The sequence below is a fragment of the Falco biarmicus genome, chromosome 3 (assembly GCF_023638135.1).
Source record: "Falco biarmicus isolate bFalBia1 chromosome 3, bFalBia1.pri, whole genome shotgun sequence".
NCBI lineage: Eukaryota > Metazoa > Chordata > Aves > Falconiformes > Falconidae > Falco > Falco biarmicus.
The window spans coordinates 16,509,195-16,530,835 of NC_079290.1; the positions used below are offsets into that span (position 1 = coordinate 16,509,195).

General features: G+C 48.0%; 1 long non-coding RNA gene across 10 annotated transcripts in view; it reads right to left on the bottom strand.

Moving 5' to 3' along the window:
- LOC130145563 (uncharacterized) overlaps window positions 1-21,641 on the bottom strand; it is a 142,011-nt gene that overhangs the window by 19,749 nt on the left and 100,621 nt on the right. The gene's annotated exons all lie outside the window — the stretch shown is intronic.

Below are 21,641 nucleotides of genomic sequence, written 5' to 3' on the forward strand. Positions count from 1 at the left end.
TGTCCAGCCTAAATCTATCCTCTTTCAGTATAAACCGGTGCCCCCCACTCTGTCACTACAAGCTTTGGTAAAATGTCTCCATCTGTCTTATACGCTCTCTGCTATACATTGAAAGGCCACAATAAGGTCTCCTGAAGCCTTCTTTTATCCAGGCTGAACAACCCCAACTATCTCAGCCTTCCTTCATATAATCACAACCCACAGGACCCAGAAACCTTGACAAACCTCCAGGCAAACAAATCACCAAACACCCCTCTCCAACACAGTGCCCAGAATCCCAGCAGCCGATAAAACTCCTCTCTGTTCACTGTCACTACCAAGACACAGGCACTGCAGAGACTGATGCTTCCCTCCCACTCACACGTGGATGTTGCCATCAGAACCTGATGCCGCAATGCCTCATTTGGCAAACCCAGCTCCTCCAGGAGGGAATGGGAAATATGATCAGAGGAGCTGGCGACCTCGCCCTCGGTGAACAAACACTGAATCGATCTGCAAGACACAACCTCAGAACATCCTCTCAACACGCTCCTTCACTGTCATGAGTGTCCTGAAGTTCATAAGGCCCCTTCCATGGTGATTGATAGTGGGGAAGGCAACAAGCATTTCTATGTCACGTTGATAGCAGCACAGCAACACCCTAGAGAGACCATAAGGAGAAGGAGCAGAAGTGACAACAGGGTTTTCATGACTGCCCTAGTGCCTAGAGGATGACGTGTGCCAGGGTGAGATGCCAGGGCAGACTTTAAACCTGTCACTTTCCTTTGATTTAAGTGTCAAATATTCATCTGCTGGCTTCCCATCAGCTGCAAGGTTTTCCCCTAAAGCCATCATGCAAAGCCGACGCTGTTTAAATTTAAACTTCAGATATCTGCTTCTTAGATGGCCACCAAATAGCGTATACATGATAGACCACTACAGTTTCATCAGAGCATCTTGTGACACTTGACATGGTGAAACACCTGGGGATCTCTTCTGCATAACTTAGGTACTAGCACCAAAAAGGCCAGTCTTAAAATTATGGAACCCTTGAGCCAAGACCCAAAGCAACCTTTGCCACAAAACTAATTAAATCTTTGGGAAAGAGGATAGTATTTACCTCCTGCCTTCCCCATTCTGCTTCAAGCAACGTTATTCCTGCAAAGCTCCCACGTGGTCCTTGTGCCATTACCTCCACGCATCACAGCTGCAATGGGTGCGGAGCCTGCGGGTGACACAGCCACTGCCAAATCGCCAGTAACCTATAGGCATTTTCCCTTCTCCAAGCTGGCCTCGATCTGACCACCTTCTCTGTCAGAAATGCATGGAAATCATCTCTTGCTGCAAGATGGGCTCACAAAACTTGCTTTAAAAATCCCCCCCAAACAGCCCGCCTGGGCCATGAACATTGCTATAGCAGGCGTAGGATTCATCTCACCTACCCTATAGCCACGTAAACCATACATATCTAGTCTAAGCAAGCTGGCTAGGGGCACACCGCACCTGATCAAAGAAAGGTGTTTGCAGTGTTGGCGTCTGCATCTGAACAAGTCGGCATAGGGTGCTTTTGCAGTTGGTAAAGGGTCTGCCACACAGTCAGGGAAGATGAAGGTGCAATTAATTTCATTTCTCAGATCCATCTCACCTTAAATCCCATGGACAATGCTGACTAGGTCTCTACTGACCACAACAGAAACCAAACGCTGCACTGCTGACCTACGTGGGGTGGGGGGAGTGCCATGCAATGACTCCCACCTTGCCAACTGGTCAAACGAAAAGAAGCAGAAATTTCCAGTAGGCAAAACCGCTCTCAAAGCCTAACTTCAGCATCTGAGATGTTGCTACCTCCACCCCAGTGTGCTTCCAGCAGTTAATCCTCCATCCCTCTAGCAAGGGAGACAAAATAGATATGCCACATTTTGGTTTCCCCACCTTGTGCTCCAGCTCTTCCAAGTAAGTGAAGACAGTTTTGTGCTCATATAACACAATGGATGAAGTGCAGATATACATCTAGCCCATTCCATAGCCCTGCCTCTGTGGGTAGCTACTTCTGGCAACAGGGCAGGCGGGAACATGCGAACACTGAGCATTCATCTCAAATGGCTCCATCGGGATTCATTTCACCTGAGGATGGTTATCAGAGCATGCAGATTTCAGTGGTACATTCAGCACAGCTGTATTAACACATCTCAGTAAAACACCCTGAGACTCCAAGACAGAAAATGCTGCATGGGCAGCTAATTTCCTCCTAATAGCCCATTTACCTCTGGCAGAAGTTAAGAGACTGCAAGTGTTTCATGAGCCGTTCGCAGGAACATTTGTAGGCATTACTGAGTAACTCAGGAACTTAATTATCTCTTTTAAAATGACCTGTGTGATTTAAAAACCTATTTGGACTTCAGGTGCCCTGGGATCTGTAATCCCCAATCTAGTTGCTCAGATGGCACAATCTTGAAGTTACCATGCAGGCCACTCACATTGCTCTAAATTGTTCTACCTGCCCATCAAACCCAGAAACATGCCCTGAAATCCAGCTTCCCAAACAGAGAAGTTAAACCCCAGCAACCAGCTCCTTATCCACTACCTGCCTGAGCTTCCCAAATGACAACAGAAGTATGCATCCTCTCTGCTGGGGGAACTTTCAGCATAAACGCACGCCTGAGCACCTTTAGACATAAAATATATATGTTTAGGGAAGTTATTAAGCTTCTCGGAAACTTTTGCAATCTTATTTACAAGGCTCAGCAGCAGTTTTTAGAGTCCACTGGCAGTTCACAGCTTCAACCAAAAGATACACCACGCACGAGCCCTCTTACTAATAATGGCCCGTGGGGCTGGAAAGCCCCTGTGCATCTCTCAGCCCCATGCTACAGCGAGGTGACATGCCTGGGTGCTCGATTTGAATACGTATGGCTGAGGCCACCCACGGGCAAGCACCAGATCCTGCCTCTGAGCTGCAATCCTGACCCCAGAGACGCAAGGTGAGCATGGCAGGGGCCGGTGTCTTCATTTCTCTACCCTAAAAGTATTTCCACCAAGCAATGGTTAAGAGCATTCACTAGAGTTCTGGGTCTTTTTCAAGTGTGTTATTGTAGGAGAACATGCCCAAAGTGGATGAACATGCTGGTAAAACCCCTGATACCCCTGCCCTTGTGTTCACTGGCTGATGCTACAGGACCCAAGAGCCAAACCTCCATCCCCTGCCCAAAGGGCAACACCAGATTATCACTCAGAACAGTTTAGTCCTGAGTTCAGTTCCTGGCGTGCGATTATCTGATACAGAGTCTAAAGGGAGAAGGCCTTAAAGGCATTTTCTACTTTACTACACAGGGACCTAATTAAGCCCCTGTTATAAGACATCACACGCAAGGGGTTCTGCTACAACAGTTCCTGGAGCCAGATGCAATGTAGTTTATTTTTATAGCACAAGCAGGACATAGTTCTTTACTGCAGAGTGGCACCACAGCCTGAAGAACATATGATCCCATATAGACGCCAGCACAAAACGCCTTGCAAAGGCACATCAGTTCTTCAAATGAGCATAGCAAAGCATCAAAATCATAGATCCACAAAATGGCTCGGGTTGGAAGGGACTTTCAAAGACCATCTAAGTCCAACCTCCCTGCCATAGGCAGGGACATCCTCCACTAGACCAGGTTGCTCAAAGTCCCATCCAACCACACCTCAAACACTTCTAGGGACGGCGCATCTACAACGTTTCCGGGCAACGTGTTCCAGTGTCTCATCACCCTCACAGTAAATGCAGAGACCCAAATCACATGCTCAGGACACAAGCACTGATTCTCAAGCCAGATTTCTCTTCTGTATTAATGCACTGGGGCTCTGGTTCATGTTTGCTGAGAAATCAAGTGCAGCACCTAACATGCCTCCGCTGCCCCGCTGGCAGCTCCTGCCCCAGGCTGGTACTGGCGAAAGGATGTGCTGCTCATGACACAGATATTCAACATCATGGTCCAGCACCTTAGTGGAAACCAAACATCTTCAGCAGTTTAAGCCATGCCATGAACCTCAGGCGACGCCCAAGTGTGTGGTCCAGCTGGCGCACCGGCCGTCCCAATTGACACTGCATACAGGAACATCGGGCAGAGCCACGCACACTGCCACCCCTGGCACATCCCTCGCTGCAATGCCCCCTCTCAAAATGTCTCCTTTTGACTCCAAATTCTTCTTGTTCCTGTACGGCCCTTTGCACCCCTCCAAGCTACCTATCCACATCCAGCTAAAGCCACCTCAGCCACCTGCCAACCCACTCGGGTCAACATCTCCCCAGCAACTCCTGCTGTCCCATACATCCCTCCCACCTTCACAGCTCAGCTCCTTCTGCATCTCCCCCAAAGACAGGTTCCTCCCCCTTGCTCATGACTCAAATCTCATCACCTCTTGCTCACACAGCCTTAATGCCAGTGGTTATGGAAGCAGAGGGAGGTTCAGGCACACACTCTTGGGTAGCCTGCACATTTGTCCCCAGATTCCAGTTGGTTTCATGAAGTTTCACTGGTTACATCACTCAGTGCTGTTAAGTCAACAGTTGTTGGTTTTTTACGTTACTGCAGCCAGTGGTTTGCCCTTAAAGGCTCAAAATTAACACACTGCAACAGCAGTTGCCTTACCTGTTTCTCCACCTTCTGGTTTGTCGCACTGGAGAAGGGGGGTAATGTCTCTGGAACGAAAACAAAAACAAAACCCACAAAGAATCGAAGAAAGCCACTAACAGCATCTATTAAAAAGACAAAAATTCCATGTTGTCCTGGAGAATATCTACAAAGCTGCAGCCTTTCAACACCAGCTTTTACTTCAAAGTGACATCTCGAAGTGTGGCTTGAAATGACACGAGCTGCCCCATACATTGTACGCCACCAAGGGAAGCAAAACCTCTTCTGTGAACCCTTTAGATGGACAAAGCAAGGGGAAAAAGGTGCCAGAGACCCAAAGCACATTCATGGAAAAGTACGGATGGTGGAATTAAGGTTCCTGGCTCTAGGCATCATGCTACAGCTGTTACAAAACAGCATATTCATCTCAGCTGCATAGCTATCAATACTGTGTGCATGAGTCATCTGTAATACTTATCTAATGGTGAGTAAGCTGCTCCCGCCGGTCATACCTTCCAGATAAATCTGTATAGAAAACAAGAGGGGAAAAAACCTATCAGAACATCAAAGATATAAAAGGAAGGGGATAGTAGCTGGGCAGCAAGACAGCACCCGAAGTGGCAGAGGGAAAGCTGGCTTGGGGGTCATCAGATGAAATGCGCACCAGGAGGAGCAAGACAACTATAAGGGTCCATACGGAGAATGAGTAATGTATCACTAACCCAATCATAACAAGACCCTTCCCGCTGGCAGCAAACACCTATGGCAGAGGAGGTATATGACACAGATTTTGGGATTGAGGTGCAAATTTGGAGAAGATACGGCAGTTTAGCGGTTTATGCTCATTGTTTCCTCTCCACAAGCAATGCTTTGCAGTGGGTGCGGGTCCAAGCCAGGACCCAGCGCCTCGGAAATTGCTGCTTGGAGCTGGTGTCTGTAAAATCCCAAACAGCAGGGAAACTCCAGCCTACCCATGCACTGGGTGCAAAAGGATCCTGAACATGAGGGATGCTTCCTCCCCTAACCTTGTTTTTAGTAAAGCTCAGCATCTAAATTGCAAATAATGTAAAGATGCAATTAATGAAAGAAAAAGACAAAGCCACCTTGTTTCAAATCTGTTTGATGCAGGCAACCCTGAATGACCGTGCTTGCTCTTTCACACCCAGCCATCCCTGAACTTTGTGTCCACTGCCTGCTTGGGCCTCGGCAGGCTCTGGTGAGCCACAAAAGCCGAGGCCAAGCCTTAAGAAGACTTTCTCAAGAGAGAAATCGATGCTGGGGAGGCAGGGGAAATACCCTAAGGGTCTCCCAAGGGGGCTGAGTCATCACATGGGTGTTTCACGGAGATTTTGGAGGGGTAACTGGGGAGTGGGGGCGGAGAGGGAGAAAACTCCAAACACCTACCCAGCTTCACACAGCAGAAAGGAAGAGAAAACCCCGGGTATGAATCACCCTGCCCCAACATCTCAGAGCCACCAAAGCAGTTCACACAGGCTGCCACGAAGGCTCCCGCCAGCACAGAGGAGCCCATCTGCTGTCCTTGCAGCCTGGCTGTGGGGCAAGAAGCTTCAAGGGTGGGCACAACGCTTCTGTAGGCTTGCCTGTATGCAGGCAGCAGCTGTGGGGACTAGTCCAGATCCACCAAACCCTGAAACCTCCATAGCTAAGTGTGAAGTCCAAGGTGGCCACCTCCTACCTGGGAGGGACTGGAAAACAAAAGCTCTGTCATGGCTAGCAGAGCATTTAATAGAATCACAGAATGGTTTGGGTTGGAAGGGACTTTCAAAGATCATCTTATCCAAACCCAATGCCATGGGCAGGGACATCTTTCACTAGGTCAGGTTGCTCTAAGCCCCATACAACCTGGCCTTGCTGCTTGAGATGGGGCACGCACAGCTTCATTGGGCAACCTGTTCCAGTTTCTCACCACCCTCACTGTAAAAAGTTTCTTCCTCATGTCCAAACTAAAGCTATGCTTTTCCCAGTTCAAAACTGTTGCCCCTTGTCCTGTCACTGTATGGCCCTACTAAGTCTGTCCCTATATTTCTTATAATCCCCCCTGAAGTACTGAAAGGCTGTAACAAGGTCTTCCTGGAGCCTTCTCTTTTTCTAGTCCAAGCAACCCCAACTCTCTCAGCCTTTCCTCACAGGAAAGATGTTGCAGCCCTCTGATCATTTTCGTGGCCCTCCTCTGGACTCGCTCCAACAGGTCCCTGTCCTTCTTGTACTGGGGACCTCACTTCTGGGGCAGCTTCTCACGACACCCCCCATCACTGCTCAGGGCTACCTCTGCGTTACCTGCCCTGCGGACAGCGGCTCTTGTAAGGCAAGCGCAGGAACGGACACCGTCAAGAGCAAGCTTGACTGTGGGGTTTTTTCTTATGGGTTAAATTTTGCTCAAGTCAGTGTTTCAACCCAGGTCACTGCAGGGTCCTGTGAACCTTAGCACCAACACCAGGGATGGGCTGGAAACCAGTCTGGAGAGGAAAGTCAGAGGGATCAACCTCTCTGGCATCAGCACACTCATGCCAGATGAAAAAGGTGTCATCACCATGGCCTCAGTCTGTCCCTCTCAGCACCTACCCATCAACCTCAGAATAAAACCAATTCCACCACCTGAGCACAGGCTGTGTACGGGGACAGCCATTCAAAAACCAAACCAGGCCAACATAGTCTCTCCTGAATCCTCAAACTCATTTCCATTATATACATTTTTATACATTTTCTTGTCTTCTTTTTTTTTTGTTTTGGTTTTTTTTGAGGTTGGTTTTTTTTTTTTCATAGAATTGAGAAGAGCCTCCCTGGAGCCCAAACTCCATCTGCATCTGCCTCAGGCAAACACATAATCCTGGCCAGAAACAAACCAAACACCTGGCTTCCACCATTCTTATTAAAAAGTTTCTCCAAAACCTCTCTTCTGACACGATTAGAAACTTTCTTCTCATTTCCAGCCTAAGCACAGTCATGCCAGGTGAGATCCATTCACTCCTGAACCAACAGCTCCTTCTGCTTCAGCAGGTCATCACCTCCCTGATACACGTTGACCGTGCTGCTCCAGGCTGTCCCCTCCCAGTCCTTCCCGTCCACCTCTTCCCATCTGAATTTATCTGGAGGACACAACAACTGGACCCAGTCAACAGCCTATCTCAGGAATGTGACCTGTCCTCTAGGAAACCTCTGCTGCTTTTCTAGGTACACATCTGTTCCGAGATCTTTCTAGTAGAGTCTTAACTCTGGTTTTAGGTCTTGGTATTTTTTTCTTTCTTTTTTGAGCTGTATGATCAAAACTGCACATGCCTATTAAATGCCTAAATATACATTTCATAGGAAATCAGCATACAGGGGAAGAGGGGGAAAAACCGCCACATCTTAGTGTTAAGATGCAAATAAAGCACTGGGTAGGAATTGAACTGGCCACAGCTGTAATCTGGCCCTTGCAGTACTTTTGCAGCACGTGTGATACAAAATTAGACAGAGATTAGGAGATTCCTTCAAAAGAATAATTCTTCCAGCTATAAATAACTTCTGAAAAAAAAAAAAAAAAAAAAAAGGCCTTCATTCAGCCAAATTGGCTGAAAACCTGATATAACACAGCATTTAGCCTAGCCAGTTCTGCAGGGAGGAAAAAAAAAAATAAGAAAAAAAAGAAAAAAAGGAATCAATAATTATCTATGTAGCAACCTACTGCAGCTCTACACATTTCTATCGGTAAATAAATGTAGTTGTATTACAAGGATTGCCCATCTGTATTACGATACAAAGGCAAACAAATGCACACCACCAGCTTCGGACCAAGGCTGTGGAATTTACAGAAGCAAGGAAAAATCAACAGGGGCTTTGCCTGAATAAAGACCGCTCGTTTAAGCATACACGGCTTGCGCCAATGTTCAGTGAACCAGCTTGGCTTGCATGCGTGTGTGCACAGTTAAAGATAACCATCTCGATATATTTATATCAAAGAGTGAGAGAAAAAATCTCGCATGCAAAACATGGTGACGTTCACACAGATCTTGCAGATCTGGAGGCAAGCGAGCAGTGCTCTCACAAGAGGTCATGGCTCTGGAGTTGATAACCCCTCTGACGTGGGCGTTTTCTGAAAGGTGAGTTCATTTAGCTGCCCCTACAATTTCTGCTCTACACACTGTTGATGCAGAAGTCACACGGCAAGCATGCAATAAGGTGACAAAGCACTGCAGTCATCCAGCTCCTTGTTTTCCACAAGCTGGAGAATACTTTTGCGTTCCTTATTTTAGGCTTGGAAGTTTGGAGACTGGATTCTTAAGAAAAATGTGTAAAACCAGTCTGTTCTCCTTAACCACTAATGTGTCCATTTGCTTAGATAGCACCTTTACCCTGGCACTGGTGAAGCGTTTGGATTTTTTATGGAGCAAAATCGCAACCACCGGTGGCACGTAAGAGAACTGCCGCTAAGCATCACCTCTACAGTCAATCTGCTTCTGGATTTGCATCTGGTTTGGTCACTCCAGCTTCATCTGACTTTTGAAATGCACCTCCCAATCCCTACAGTAACTACAAATTCTCGTTGTACGCTGGGGCGTAAGGTACGCTGGGGCGTAAGTATAGCCGTCATCTAAGACGTTTGCAGCCATTAATTAAATTTCTGTCTCTAGGTAATGAGAGATGCTATCTCTCTTCGAAAGCAGCAGCCTTGACTCAGCATACGGTGGAGAGGGAGAGCCTTCACTTTCTTCAAAGGTCAGCAAAGTAACGCCCCGGAAACCCCGAGTAGTAACACCTCGTCCTTAACCAAGGTACAAGAGCTGTATTTAGGCAGCTGCCTGATCACAAGGGCTATAAGGACACGTGTCTTCTCAACAACAACCAACTTGAAATACGGATACCTTTTATTAGCCACCCTCATATTTAGCTTTGCTCGGAAAAGCGTGCTGTTCCGCTGGTGGGACCTGCAGCATATGGAAAAGCGGTTATTAGTGAAGTTAATTACAAACAACATGGCTACTTAAAAGGGCTAAAAATAGCATTGATGTATTAATAGATGGAGCACAAAACTGGGACACAGAAGATGAAGATTCTGATCTTGAGTGCAGCAACATCCGACATGATCTTGGGTAAATCTTTTCATCTGCCTGTTTCGTTTTCACAGTTACAAAGCAGGCAGAAAAATCACTTCTCAGAAGGGTGGCAAAGCTGAATTCCTCAACATCTGGGAGCACCAAGAGGTCTTTTCTTTATCTCCATGCAAGTGGAAAATGCTTCCATGTCAGCTGAACTACGTCCCCAACGATAATTTCATGCCGTTTATGTGGCAACTCAGGTGAGAGTTCCCAGAAAGCTGTAACATTCACCTTCAATAGCTGAGTTCACTAATCGGTGATCAAAGGAGCGCAGGCTTTGGAAATAGTTTCCAGCTGACTTGGAGCTGCTGGAGCAGAGCAGCCAGAGAAGCCCTTGGTGCACCGGCTCGCGCCCAGCGCTGATCTGCAGGCAGGAAGACCATGGCAAAAGAAAGGGGAAACGTCTGACTCATTTACCCCCTGCAAACTTTAGCTAATTTAAAAATCTTATGCTTTGCATCTAGCTAATGGTCAGAGACACACAGACTTATAAAGACATTATCAAACCCTCTGCCTCCTCACCAGACAAGCACGGTCCCAGCCCAGCGCCTGAGTGCAGACATGACAAATCAAGCCCTTCCCCAGTCTGCAACCTCTGAGTCAAACTAATTACAAAAGCAAACAAGCCCCCAACTACCCTTCCAGGCTGGACAAATGCCATTGTCATGCTGGAGGACATCTCCTGAACATTGGCCTGGCAGCAGGAGACATCAGCCATGAGAAGGAGGAAAGGACGTGAGGACCCACAGCTCCTCTCCCAAACCCCTGACGCCCCAGACAAGCTCCAACACCCAGCCTTGCAGGGGTACCAAGGCATCCCTGGACCGACTCAATCTGCCATCTCCCCGGCTTCCAGGCTAGTTTTGAAACTTCACAGAGCAGATGGCTACATGCAGGGTAGTCAGATGAGCACAACCTCTGGTCCACCCATGCAAGCTGCAGTTGCGTGGATGCAATCCTGGCTTTGCCTCAGGATGCTGAATAACCCCTCTACATCTATGCCTCTGACGCAGCTGTCTGTACAAATGAATTGAAAAAATTGTCTTTAATGATGATGCAATTGCTGTGCTATAGGAGACCTGCCTCCTAATAATTATAATGCAACACACCTTAACAAGGAAGAAAAGGGAGTGGAAAATTAATGTGTTTCAGCATTTGCAGAAGGCTTCATCTATTTATTTAAAAAACAGGGAGCCTGAGTCTGAAAATGAGACGATGCAGTCCCACAGTAAATGACAGCAGTTATCCTACTTTTGCACTGATGTAGAAGCGGTAAGACTTTGCCCTTGAGTGTTTTTTTACCTTCTGCTCAAGAGTTCAAGATGATTAAAAAAAAAACCCAGCAAAAAAACATAAAAGCCATAAAAGCCACAAACCATACCAGTTTCAATACAAACAAATAAGGATGTTTTCTTTAGACATTTCTATCATGGCAGGAGTGAGATAAGCGGACCTTTCATATGACTATTGTGAAAATAGCTGCAGGAAGATAACAAAAATTGAAGTACATGTTGGCTGTAACTGTCAGCTACTGTCATCTCAGGCTGCATCTGTTCCCACGCTTAATCTCTAAGAAGAGCAAACACAAACACCTAGCAGGACTTCAAAAAGTCAGCATCTATCAGTTGCACAACTGGCTTCCTAACCAGAAGGGATGGAGGGACACCCCGAAGCAGAGGCTGACTCCCAGAGGCAGAATGCTTAGAGGGAATAGATTGGATGGAGGGATGGAGGGGGAAAGGAAGAGACACGGGAAGGAGGAGCAGCAGCCTCCTTCCTCCTCCATGTTTCCTTTCCTCCCCACTCTCATTGCACCAAACTACTCAAGGCTTCTGCTGCTTGCCATGCTTTCTAGCAGACAGAAAGTCCTTTAAAACCACCCACACGAAGTGGCATCTCAGGTGCTCAGAGAAACCCAAAGTTGCTTCAAGAGCCAAGGCTGGCCCAAGACAGGCCAAGCTCCTCACTGAGCTCCAGCGAGCTGGTCCCAGGAGAAGATGCCAAAGGAATGAGGTGCTGGGACATCCTTGGCTGGCAGTGCTTCAAGCCCCAGCTTTACCAGGCAGAACCGAAACTCTTGACTTTGGGTGAGATGTTTGATGGCCCATAGGACTCCGCAGCGGAAAGAGGGATGACCCCTCTCTTCTGTACTTTGTTCATCACAGTTATTCAGCTGTAGGACCGTGGCAGAAGCATGGGGACTGCGTAGCACAGCAGGTCTTTGCTGTTGATGGGGACTCAGAGGTGGCACCCTGCAACTACCAATGGGAATGTGAAAAGGAAGTGGCAGCAAGTTACAGCCCTGGGAAAAAAAGAAAGGACACACTTGGTGCACGCTTCTTTCTTCTTTTTCAAGCAGATGGAACGTTTTCAAACTTCCAACCTTAGTTTTTTGAAAATACCCCTTTATATTGGGATAAACCACTTCATTGAGATGGAGATGCTCTCCAAAGCCAATATCCACTACACCTCTGATGGATCAAAGATTTTTTATGTACTTAAAGGTACAAAAAGATGCTTCGAAGTGCAAAGAATATATGAACTGTCAAAAAAATTGACTTTTTTTTTTCTCTTTTAAACAATCACCTAACTCATAAGCAAAGTCAAATTAAATTAAGAAAAGGAAAACTCTAGCAAGATGTTGGGAAGTATTTAACAACACCATGCATCTTCCTGTCAGGAAAAGCTTCCCATGGGAAGGCTGGCAATGGGGGAGCTCAGTCACCACTGGCTTCCCAGCCCAGAGCTGCACTGCCTAATCTGATGCTGGCAGCATCGTGAGCGGCGGATGCGGTGGGTCCTTCCCAGCTTGCCCGCTGCAGGACAGAGTTCGGCTGACTTCATCGGAAGCGAATCCCCCGCCTTCCCTCTTCCCCCTCCAGCCCCCCATTCATGCTGGGAAGGAGCCTGGCAAACCCTGGGGAGATTACAAGGCAGGGGAAGCAGGAGGTTAAAACACTCTGAGGCCCCTTTCAGTCTAAAAGACAAAAGTAATCGTGAAGCTAAAACAGATGCTTTGCTGAAAATAAAAAGTGGTTTACACAAGTCTCAAAGAGAAGCCAAAAAAAGAAAATACCGTAAAGTCCCAGGAAACTATGAGCATCCTGCTCTTATAAATAATACTTGAGTCTACAATAATATTATTGCAATATTTTGAAATGATGCTGAAAGATTATGCATGTTGTTTGAAGGATAAATTTGAGATGGCACAAAAAGGAGACCATGCTGCTGCATCTGAGTTTAAAAATATATGTGTTTACAATGTACTTCCATGAGTGACACTGGAAAGACTGACAAGACCAGCCACCCAGGCACAGGCACAAGCAATCACCCGTTTAAGTGAGCTCTCAACAGCCAGAGCAAGAGATGCAAGAGCCAGAGCAAGAGAAAGACCATGGAGAGATAAGCAAGAAACACAATTCAGTGTAATTGTGCTCAACTCCCGTCCCACTTGGTGAGGCGACCTGTTTCCTCAGAGACCCAGAAAGGAGCAATAGTCCAAGATAATATTTCTGTAGGTTCACAGACATTTGTCCGTGGTCTTTTATGGTGCTTTGACCCAGCTCACCTGTGTAGGTAAAGGGATGCTCAGGCTCCGGGCTCATCTACTCCTCCACCTTTCTGCTGAATCTGCCACCTCTGAGCCGCAGCAGCTGCCAGCAGTTTCGTGGCACAAGCACGTCTCTGCTGCCGAACGGACTGAAACTGCCATGTCTCTCCCCGTCAGTTAACACGAATGGATCGACTGCAATAGGGGATCACAAGCTGCATGATCTGAAGAATCATAGCGATAGAATGGTTTGGGCTGGAAGGCATCTTAGAAGGTCATCTAGTCCAACACCCTCTCATGGGCAAGGACACCTTCTACTAAATCAGGTTGCTCTAAGCCTTGTCCAACCTGGCCTTGAACACTTCCACTGAGGGGGCATCCACAGCTCCTCTGGGCAAATCTGGTCCAGTGTTTCGCCACCCTCATCTTAAAATGTTTCTTCCTATGTCCAATCTAAACCTCCCCCCTTTCAGTTTAAAACCAATGCACTTTGTTCTGTTGCTATAGGCCCTGGTAAAAGGTCTTTCCCTGTCTTTCTTGTAAGCCTCCTTTAGGTACTGGAAGGCTGCAGTAAAGTCTGCTGGGAGCCTTCTCTTCTCTTCTCTTCTCTTCCTCTTCTCTTCCTCTTCTCTTCCTCTTCTCTTCCTCTTCTCTTCCTCTTCTCTTCCTCTTCTCTTCCTCTTCTCTTCCTCTTCTCTTCCTCTTCTCTTCCTCTTCTCTTCCTCTTCTCTTCCTCTTCTCTTCCTCTTCTCCAACCCCAACTCTCTCAGTCTTTCCTCATCGGAGAGATGCTCCACCAGGACACTAGGGTAGATGAAGGTAGCTCTCCTGGAGGTGAGCCCACCCCTGGAGTTTGGGCTGTATTTATTTTATCTATCTGATGAACACCTTTGGCTGCTTCACTTGCTAACCCACCCTTCTGAATGGCAAAAGGACTCTGCATCATCTTCCCCCAACCTCTGGAGCGACAGGTGAGCCAGTCTGCCAAGCAAGGAAGCAGCACAACTAGCAAGATGTGGCTTTACTTTGTGCTGACTTCCAGAAAGTTTGAAGCACCCGTGCAACTGTCCTGGCAGTTAAAACTCTGCTGTAGCTGCAGGTATGTTCACACTAGACCATGCCTCATGGGTTTTATACTCGATGGCTACTTATATATGCAGAACTCAAAGATGAAGATAAGTCTTCCTACCTACTGCCACCTCAAGCCAGCTGTCACCCCGCTGCCAGTGGAGCTTTCTGCAGACCTCCCTTCGGCACCGACAGGTGATGTTTCATCCCCAAGTTTAAGCCAGACCAGTACAGAAGTGACAGCCCCTTTGTTTAGTTCTTATACAGCCAAAATACCTGCAGCTCAATTACAGCCAAAACCTACTGCCTGGCAAAAAGAGCAGCCAATTCTTTACATGCAGGACATAGTGGCAAACAGTAGAGAAAAGGGAAAAACAGAAGGGGGGTGGGGGTGGGGAGGAGGGATGAGAAAAAAAAAGGAGGGAAAAAATTGAAATAAGGGGGGAAAGAAATCAGATGTGGAGAAAAGGATGGAAAGAATAAAACGACCGGGCAGGGTGACTTTAGTAAGGCTCACGCACCAATCCAGCACTTGCTCACGTGGCATACTGCCCATGAAGAACAGGCACTGCATTAGGTACCAGGTCCCCTGCACACTGCCTGGCCCCAGGCTTTAGCCTTCCTCCTGCACAGACGGCCTCAAGATCATGTTTCGATCCTTATAAATTATTTACATCAGATATGAGGAAGTGGAGACATTAGAGATGGAAAAGATGCACCAACCTATCCCCTGGGGAAGACAGCTAGATCCTCCCCTGTGTCACACGAGCAAAGCAGTGATGCTCTGTCTCTCCTTGGGAAGATGTTTTGCTGCTCAATGCCCTCACCAGGTCGAATTGCTTCATGGTATCTTTGCATAAATTGCATTTGTTTTGACCTCTAACTCCTTCCTCCTGCCATCACCACCTGCCTGCATCCCATGCAGTCCTCTGGAGTTACGCAGCATCACAGTGATACTTCCCCCTTTAAAAATTTTCAGAAGAAATTAATCATTCTGCAAAGCCCAGTGAAAGATATCTTACAGAATACTCCAGAAATCATGTATTCTTTTAAAAAATAAGTATCAGACTAATTTTGAAAACCAAGAACCTTCAATTGGAGGACGTTCAGCTAAAAGTTCGCTCTTCCTGCCTTTGCCTCCCAGAGTGGGAGGGCAATCACTAGTGAGGGATGTGGTCAGCAGAAAAGTATTTCCTGAGCTACGGACCAACTGCTTTGCAAAGTTACTGCTGCAGTACCAAAGGAAATGAGTGACTGCAGTGCAGCTTCATGCTGCATCCCGCAATGCTCAGCCAGCTGGAGTTCATGGGACGGGGCAGCACCCGCTCTCCTGAACGCCTGGCAAAGTTCAGAAAGCACAAAACAACCCTGTCCACATCCCTAGCATCACATTGCAAGAGCTAACTCCCTCCTGACAACTGAGATAGAGTACATAAAAGGGTGTGCCATGCTTTGAACTCCTTGGTAATTCACCTCCTTGCCAGGATTTACGCATTCTTTCTGTTGGCTCCAAGAGTTGTCAATGCTTCCCTCACTGACACAGAGCTTTGTGCAGATGAAAGACTCCTGCTGCAGGTCGTCAAGATTTACTGTAATTTTGGTTCAGATCAGGAAAGCACTTATGCATGAGCTTAAATCACTGCCAAAGTCAAGGGCACTGGGTTGCACGCTCCCATACTCCCAAGCAATCAAGATTAAACACTTTTTTTTGGGGGGGGAGGCGGATAAAAAGGCATGGAGAACCTCAATTAAAGCTTGATGGCAATTACCTATATGAGCTGTTTGTTACTGTAACAAATCAGGTGGGAAGATGATCAAGCATAGTTTGGATGTGAGGACAGAAACTGGATGGGGAAAAGCCTGCACTCAGTTTGCTCAAGCAAGCACAGGGTGCACGACACAGCGTCCGTTCATAGCACCTTCGAAAACGGGCTCTGTTTTCAGGACACCCAAGTGTTTTCAGGACACCAAAGTGACAGAGAAGAGGTTCCCAGTTATTTTTTTACTGAAGATTCACCTTCTAACAGATATTTTCTGACCTGCTTAAAATGACTGGGACCGAGCTCATCTGTTTCTTCCCCAGGGTGTACTGCATTTCTGCTGGCTTGTCCTGCTTCACATGCAGGAGCCTATGCTGGTACTGGGAAGCCCTGAGCATAGAGCAGATGTTTTAGAGGTTCTTCCAGATTCCACAACTCCTACCTGGCTGGCAGCAGCTATGCTGAACAGATCTGGGGATTCAAGTATATTTGGTAGTTCAGCCCATCCAGTCACCATTCCTGCATTCCCAGAGCTACACACAGGATGGCTGCCAGCCACAACCACATCCCCAACAGGTTGCTCCACAGATCTCTGCTGTACCACCACCTAAGGCTGTGTCAGAGCAGGACCAAAACTGGGCACTGACAACGTCCTGGCCACACACTGGAATCACTTCAACCTTCCCACTATGAGCGTGCAAGCTTAACCCAGAAAATGGTTTCTAGCAAGAGCACTGCGGGTTGCAGGTTGACTGTGCACTGGTGGCTTCTAGAGAAAAATTATCTCAGCTGACAAATAAAATTACAGGTTTGGTTTTGGTTTGGTTTTTTGTTTTTTGTTGGTTTCTTGTTTTCTCCCAACTGCAAACTCAGTCTGGGAACTGAAAGCAAAGACCTGAGCTCTCCTCGTCACCTGAAGCACCACCACCTGGCATGTAATCTTGACGTGCTTGAGGTGCACATGCTATGGGGCATGCCGGGTACATGCCATGGGTATGTGGGGTACACGCCATGATGGCATGGGTGTGTGGGCTGCATGCCATGGCTACAAGGGCTGCATGCCATGGGTATGCAGGATGCTTGCTTATGGGTATGCAGTGTGCGTGCTGGGAGCATATAGGGTATGGGCATACCATACCATGGGTTTGCACGGTGCACACCATGGGTATGTGGGGTGCATGCTGTGGGTATGCAGGGCACACACTGTGGGTAAGCTGCCCGAGTCCAACTCAGCCAAGGTTAATTGCAACAGTTCAGAAGCCACAGCGAGACTCAACACCTGAGACGACAGACAGACAGAGTACACAGCCGGCACTTAGAGGGAACCCCCTCCCTCTCCTCCATCCAACATGATCCTGCGACAGGACAAAGCGCAGGCACCCAGCAGGACAAGCCAGGCTGACTCAGCTGGGAGTGACCTGGCCATGCTGGCTGGCCACCCCAGCTGGACACCAGTCCCGAGCATGGTGCTTCCCTGTGACTGCCCCCAACCCCCCACTGAGGCAACCACCCATTTCCACAGGATGGGGCAGCCCTGCACCCAGAGGCAAAGCAGCGACATGCAGATACCTCAGCAGGAGCTAGAGAATGGGAAAAAACTTACTGTGGTGTTATGTCAGGCAGACCCAGCTGGGGAGCACAGCCCAAGGGCCAGCTGGTCATCCACAGCACCGGAGACCTCCATCCCAGCATCACCTCCAGGCACCAGCGCTTGGGCAGCGGTGGCTCAACAGTGGCACAGGGCCAGGGGCTGGCAGGCTGGCCTGAGATCACTGTGACAAGGCTGGGGTGACTCAGAACAATTCAGGGACGAAAATGGTGAGAAGAGAAAGTCTGAAAGAAAGGAGATCTAGCTCACATGTGACGGCACCCAGAAACGCCTGGGACCACTGCGCTGTGAGCTCTGATGGGTGGTGAGCTGCACGACAGACAGCAGGAGTCAGGACACAGAAAAACCTCAAAATCAGGCTGTGGACACTGTTTCAGGAGAAGGAGGAAGGCTGTGCATCCCCAGGGATGGTGCCACCCACAAGTAGGGTGGCATTGTCCTGCTCCCTGACCCCCACAACCCTGCCCCGGGGATAGGGCTGCCTGGGGATGTGGGACGCATCAGCCCCAGCATTTCTAGCAGGCTGACAAAGAGGACAGCTGCTGCAAATGGCAGAAGAGCCTTTCCAAGGAGTCACGCATGACGCAGTCTTGGCCCACTGCCACACCAAGGAGGGCTGTTATCTCTCATGGGGTACTGCAGAAAGATGTGCCAGTGGTTTGGCTCTTTGAACCAAAGCGGTCCTTTCTGGCCAGCATCACTCTGAGACCCATCCCATGCTCCTAAGAGCATCCCAGAGCTGAGCCAGCACGGGTGCTCATGGTGAGACCTTCAGCTGCAACGTCCTCACCGTACACGGTTGTCAACCTTACACCCACACAAATAATGTCTTTTGCTGGACATCTGGGACTTGCCCTCGTGCTGTGCATTACGTGGCTGCCACAGGCCAGCTTGAAGATACTTCTAATTAAAGGGTGAGCGAGTAACTTGCTGTGGCCACAGAAAACCTGAAAAACTCACATGAGACCATTTAGCAGGACAAACCCACAATGCGCATTCAGTTTCTGTCTGTGGAAGAGTGCAATTTATCAGACTGATGCTGAGCTGAGCTAACGACCCTGCCCTGTCCTTAGTACAACACTGTAAGAGAGTATTGACCTGGCAAAGACACCCTCCTGCAAGGGAAAAACAAAGATGCTAATTCAGAGCTGCTTTTTCCAGGAACCTCTCAAGGAGAGTTTAACCACACTTGGGTGGTTGGGTGGATGGCTGGTCTTGCTTTCTGCCCAGGAGGGCTCCTAGGGACAAACTTGCCTTCATGGACAGAGCTCAGCTAGAGGAAAGGACAATCCACCAACAGGTCCCTCTGCTCTCCATCAAGAGCTTTGCCCACACGCACTGCAGAAACTAAACACCCTGCACTGTCAGTTCTGCACTGAACAGGGGCAAAGAGAAGGCAAAGGGAAGATGCTGTGTGGGAAGAAGCTATAAGCAACAGCAGTTGTTCCTCCCTGGCTCTCTCCTACCTGCTAAACACCCAGAGAACACCTTGAATCGTCAACAACTACCAGACAAACTCCAAAGCACCAAGACAGAAAGGGAAAGAGAGGAAGGAAAACAGCCTATCCATTAAAGAGGTGAGAGGATGGAGAGATGAAGCTTTGTGCAAGCTGTGAGTAAGTCTGGAGAAAAGCTATGGCTGGTATAGGAGAGGATGGTTATTCGCACCACCTAATGTGAAGCAAAGCCTTCACATGCAGTGGGGGAAGAGGGTCCCTACAAAGGCTGAAGTCACCAGCCGTGCGTACAAGGACCTTCCAAGCGAGGACGCGTTTGCACAGCGGTAGGCCCGCCTGTTTTAGTTAAACGAACAGCCTCCCTTCCCCTCCTCAATCTCACACCCTCCTGGGCACACAGACAATCCTCAGAGCCTCGATCACCAGCAAAACCTTGACGCAAGCACCTCTGACCTACAGACACAAATCCATTTATCGCCAGGCTGGGATGCTGGACAAAGAGGAGCAGTGTCTCAGAGCTGGGTGCCAGGGCCACTCTCTGATTCAGCAAAGCCCTTGATAAGAAATGTCATCCTCCATTGAGTAATTTTAGCCCGTGAGATAAGAATCTCTATCAGGCTCAAACATATGGCTGGCTGCAGAGCACGCAGCAAAATGAGACGGGTAATTTATTTGCTTGTGCTAAGAGCACTCCCACACTCCGAAAAGCTGATGCAATGAAATAATAAGTGCCAAATTACACTGTTCTTCTCTGGAGACCTGGAAGAGGCTCCTGCGAGATACAAGGGGTAGTATCTCTCTCCTCCGAGCATCAAGCCACCGAGGAGACAACAGTACTACACAACTAACCAAGGCACGGCTGCACAGGATTTTCTAAGGCCTGTTTCTCTCGTTAAATCCTGCTCATTACATAGGAGCTTACACCCACAGATAGGACTGGGGCTCTGTATGAAGTGCCAGTAGATGCTTTCAATGGGAGGAAGCGGAGGGGTTAAGTGACAGAATTAGACAGGACCGAGGGCTGAACTCCAGCCTCCTGAGATAAGCCCTAGTCATTACAGCAGGACCACCAGTCTCACCAGTCTACTCAGTGCTGGGGTGTCCCCCTGCTAAGTCCAGCTTGGCACCTCTGCTTTAGGTGACCCGGGTTAATCTGTATGAACAGAATATTGGGCCAGACACTGCCTGGCTTGAGTTGCTCAGAGTAATGAACTCCTTCACCTGAGCTGCAACAGGAGCATCTGATCCACAGGGACAACTCAAGGATGCTCCCAAGAAGCACTTAGCATATTTAACCACTGGGAAGATAGAGCTCTTTCTTACCCTTTCTCGGTTATCATCAAGAGAGATATAAAACTAGATGTTCTCACTCTGTACAGCCACTCTATTCCCTCTCATCTTCAACAGCACAGCTGTGGTTCAACTTGTATCACACACTCCCCCACCATCACCTTTAAATAGGGGAATTTCACTCTCAAACTGAAGATGAACATTGGAAACATCCACCCTGAAACAGAAACTCATGTTTAACCCGCACGTATTTCAATTTGGTGCTTCTAAGGAACTGGGCTAGACCCAGACCTTGAAAGTGTCCCTCCTCTCTCTGATTCAAACCTGGTGTAGAAATGTTGTAGCTACACACTTGGTCACAATCTCCTCACTTGATGTGAAATCAATGTTGCTTCCTGGCCAGTGGTATCTTCCCATCACCAGATCTACCCATGTCATCGGCATCCTCACTGGAAATACCAACAGTTAAACCAACGACTGAATGAGTCAGATGAAAAACTTCTTGCTAATACTAAGAGATGTTCCTTCCAGCTCAGTGCCGAGACACGGGGGTGAGGGGGAGTGGGGAAACCTCTGATGTGCAAAAAACGAGGGGATTTTAATCTCAATGGAGTTCAGTTCAGAATTTTTCATCATTGCCAAATTTATTAGGGAATGTTAACATGACAATATAGGTCTACATGCACGTGCTGGCATGGCCTTCCTGGCGACACCACACAGAGCAACCTCAGAGGAAGAGTCTGATCAAGCCTTTCCACCCTCACCACCACAAACCATCCTGACTGCGCAAAGTGCAGCAGAGGAAAGCCACATGCCCCTCACACCCATTGAGTTGTATCACTAGAACAGATGAAACTTAAGACACCTCTCTGCCATCTTGGCCAGCCTTCCTCTCCTCCAAGGAATGCTCCCAGTGCTCCAGAGCCCAGGGCACAACAAGCACGGAGCCACATATGTTTAAAAGGAAGAAATATTTGCAGCAGGAAAGAAGCTAAAAAATAAATCAAGCTTCAACTTCCTTTTCTGCAAACAACATTTTTCAATTCTCCAAAGGTGGTAAATTGAAACCAGGTAATTTTGCTCTATTTTCCCCAGCTGCTGCCTTTCTCCTCTTGTGGCTTTGGATGAGGCAATGTGATAAGCCCATTTATTTCAGCTCTCTTTGTATGTCATCAGTTTGGAAAATACATCACTGTCGTGCTCTGGAGCTGGAGCTGCA